The sequence below is a fragment of the Schistocerca nitens genome, chromosome 12 (genome assembly GCF_023898315.1).
Source record: "Schistocerca nitens isolate TAMUIC-IGC-003100 chromosome 12, iqSchNite1.1, whole genome shotgun sequence".
Lineage (NCBI taxonomy): Eukaryota > Metazoa > Arthropoda > Insecta > Orthoptera > Acrididae > Schistocerca > Schistocerca nitens.
This window is the reverse complement of record NC_064625.1, coordinates 110,095,979-110,100,069: the sequence shown is the minus strand read 5'-3', so window position 1 is coordinate 110,100,069 and position 4,091 is coordinate 110,095,979. Positions and strand designations below refer to the sequence as shown.

General features: G+C 42.4%; 1 non-coding gene across 1 annotated transcript; it reads left to right on the top strand.

Annotated features, from left to right (window-relative positions):
• The first annotated feature begins 3,731 nt into the window (after window positions 1-3,731).
• Window positions 3,732-3,803, top strand: Trnas-acu (transfer RNA serine (anticodon ACU)). Its single transcript has one exon. It is a non-coding gene; the product is annotated as a tRNA-Ser (tRNA).
• The last annotated feature ends 288 nt before the right edge of the window (window positions 3,804-4,091 follow it).

The window sequence follows — 4,091 nt, the reverse complement described above, 5'->3', positions numbered from 1 at the left end:
AATGGATGTACGAGTACAGGTCGTAGGCTGATGGTTGACGACATATGGAAGTTTGGGTCTGGCCGTGAGTCGTGCACGGATAGCCGAATGGTAAGGCGACCGCTCGTGATAAGCGGGAAAGCCGCGTTCGAGTCCCGGCCCGGCACAAATTTTCACTGTCGTCATTCCATTATACAGCTGATGGTAGCCCTTATTCGCAATTGTGAATTCATTCGATGTGCTAAAATAAAAAGATCGATGACCACCACTGCACTGCAGTGTGGCTTCAGCGCTACAACAGTCAAGATATGATTTACACAGTTTTACAGTCAGTGCAGATAGCTGGCGACCCGATCCAGTGGACGGTGACTGTCAATTACTTGGACACGAAACTCAGGCGGCAACGCGCGGGATTAGCCGAGCAGTCTGAGGCGCTGCAAAATGGTTCAAATGGCTCTGAGCACTATGTGACTTAACATCTGAGGTCATTAGTCCCCTAGAACTTAGAACTACTTAAACCTAAATTATCCTAAGGACATCACACATATCCATGCCCGAGACAGGATTCGAACCTACGACCGTAGCGGTCTCGCGGTTCCAGACTGTAGCGCCTAGAACCGCACGGCCACTGCGGCCGGCTGAGGCGATGCAGTCATGGGCTGTGCGACTGGTCCCGGCGGAGGTTTGAGTCCTTCCTCGGGCATGGGTCTGTGTGTTCGTCCTTAGGATAATTTAGGTTACGTAGTGTGTAAGCTTAAGATTTCACACACATTTGACCATTTTTTTCAGGTGGCAACAGCACTCGAAGAACTGTAATCTGTGCACCACAACTATATCTATGCAATATTAGTAAACTGTGGGTTCAGCATACTTCGCTCCCACATGGGCAGCTGGTATAAACCGAACCTCCTCTCCACAGTATCGCAGCTAAAACGTCGCAGGCAATCTCCACTTAACCAGCTCATTACGCCACGTTTTCTAGGGTCCCGCACTGGCGTACGGCAGTACCTTGGAGAGGGGGTTCAGTGTGTAACTCCGAACAAGCTATAAGTGGATTACGTAACTTTGCTTTCTCGAGGTTTTAATTACAACTCTATTCCTACCCCTTGTACATTAGGTCTGTCATGCACTATGGACGCGAGGCATGTGGCAATGCAACCGAGATAAACTTGCGGAGATTACAGACTCTACAAAATAAAGCAACGATGGATTCTTCCAGCTCGCTACCTGCATGAAGCCGTAGACGCTTCGGGAGAAGGCAGCAGGTGTCCACACATAATTAAGGAGGTCCGCTATTCCACTGATTACCCAACCTGGAAGGCGTCCAGACTACAAATACCGCTTTAAGCGGCCAGTGGCTCATTACGTACAAACTCATGCCACGTGAAGTTGACCAGCTGTCAATCAACAACAGCACACACGAGATGACTCCTACAAAAACGAGGACGTAAACAATAATATAAAAAATGAAAACATAGTACAGCAATAAATACCTTAAGATGAATGCATTTTACCATACACAAAGAGAAGAATGCGGGCCGGCTCAAGTCAGGTCAAATATAAGAAACAGTGTCTACCGATGTAGGCTCTGCGCCCCCCCCCCCCCCCCATACTGATAGCGTAATAACTTCTCACTCTTAATGCTGAAGTGTTGTAGACTAGTTGTCAAACGAGGAGCATGGAAGTGCTGTGTTTTCCAGGCTGGAGTGTAATGGATCGTTTTACAGTGCTATACTTACAGCATAAGGAACTATACAACGTGTAAATAACAAAATAACACTAGAATTCTTTATTTGTGTGCATAAAACAGCGACGCACGAGGAATGATCATTCAAATGACACAATATGGTTACAGAGACCTTTTCCAATCTCAGACACCTACAATGGTTACATGCAGACTCAAACGACGAATGAAAATTTATACCGACGTAGGGACTCCTACCCGGTTTCCTGCTCGCCAGGAAAATCAGCTAACAACTACGCCACCCTGCCACAGTGAAAGTGCACAACTGCACGGGTTACCCTGTCACGCCTCCCATCTCAATCGGTCTGCATATGCGCGTCATAGATGTTTCAGATTTGGAAAGATCTCTGGAACCATATAGTTTCATTTGATTAAGGGGCTCCGGAAAGGCTCAAAATCATGAAAAGTTCAATTTTTATTTTTTTGCGTTTTCTGAATCTGCAGACTATTACCTTTTAATAGATATATAATTTATTCAATTCCGAAGACTACAACTATTTTTAAATTTTTTTTGAAATGTGTTCTACATGGGCGTGACCTACTGTGGCGCTGTTAAACTGCTGTCAAATGGTGTTATTATTAACGTCCGTGTTCATCAGGTACATTTTAGTGATGTGAGATAAAGTATGTGTTGTGGCTAACCTGTGATGGTTCAATATATATCGCTGGTGTGATTGTCGATTGTTTCATGTTTATTTACTCTGTCGTTATCTCGAAAATATTCGTAATTAATTCTGTTTCTTGAGTCTCTGTTTTGTTGAAGTATAATAATGAGTAAAAGTAAAGTTATTAGAAATCCTCTGAAGGCTTTTAAGAAAAGGAGAAATGTTGGAAAGCCAAAGGTATGTGTTATTACTGTAGACAATAAACACGATGAAAATCCCCAACATAGCTTGTGTCCCAAAGAAGAAGACAGTTGGTGTAAATATAACAAAGGATTGCTAACTGGTGAAGTGTACACTCATAAGCATAGTCTGCCTCATGCAATAATGGAGGTGATAAAACCTATTTCCGAGACATAGCAGCACCTGAACTGTTGAAAAAGTGTATTCACGGAAAAACTCAAAACCCCAATGAAAGTGTAAATAGTGTTATATGGTCGAGAATCCCCAAGACTGTATTTGTTGGAATAGAAACACTTCACTTTGGTGTGTATGATGCTGTTGCGACTTTCATTGATGGCAACATTGTAAGGTGCAAGGTATTTAGAAATATGGGAATGAAGATAGGTTCTAACATGGTACGAGCGATGCTTGCTTTAGACAAGGAACACCTTCGGGCTGCAGACAGGGCTGTAAAGAGTCTAGAAATACAAGCAAGAGTAAACAGGAGGAGGAACAAGAGGAAGCTGGAGGAGGAGTTTGCAGAGGATGAAGATAATCCATCCTATGGACCTGGAATGCACTAAAAAGTTAATCCAATCTTTGTCGCTCGATTCCCAAAACTTTTATTTTCTCATACTAATTACATGTTTTCTAAGGATCTTCCAAACATATTTGTTTCAAACTTTCAGTAAATGTTACACAGTACCTTCTGCATAATTTAACACAGCCTTTTTCCAAAAAACTGTATATTTTTGAATATATAAATAAAAAATTGCAAAAAATGTTGTGAATTTTCATTACAATTGAAAAAAATCATCTTTAATAACTGAACTAAAATTTTGTAAAATCCCTGTGTTAAGTTGTAGGCCATATTCCAATAAATAATCTGTAAAAAGTTCAACTTCCTACCTCAAATACTTTGTGAGGAAAGATGTAATTTATAAGCGTTATTTTAACATTGCAAGTATAGGGCGTTCCGGAGCCCCTTAAAGCGCCTATGCCTGAGTTTCAGGCGGGATCCTTCGTTTCGTTCGATGCTGCGGTGCTATTCCAGTACATGTGGAACTTCTCTGCAATGTCGTTCGACTTCAGTAGGTATACGAAGTGGGCTGAGGTGTTAATAAGAATTTGAATTGAGCAGGGAGGCGTTATAGGGTAGCCCATGCAGTTGTGAAAGCCACTGTGCCAGGGTGGCGTAGTGGCTAGCGCATCTGCCTACTGAGCAGGAGACCCGGGTTTAAGTCCCTGCCTTGGTAAAAAATTTTCATTCGTCGCTTCGGAATCGTCAAAATTCAAGGATATGACAGGCACGATCATTTGAAGCAAACGCGTCCGGCAGATATGGGCTCTAAAATGCATACATTACGAACTGTGAGCACTAATTCATCTTAGATACTGTAAGACAAATCTGTTTCCTTTCCATATTTTGGGAGGAGGTATTAAGGGCCAAAATACGAAAAAATTGTCTGGTAAACATGACCTGTAAAATGCATACGTTATGAACTATGAGTAGATTGTTCAGCAGAACAGATGCGTTTCACAGT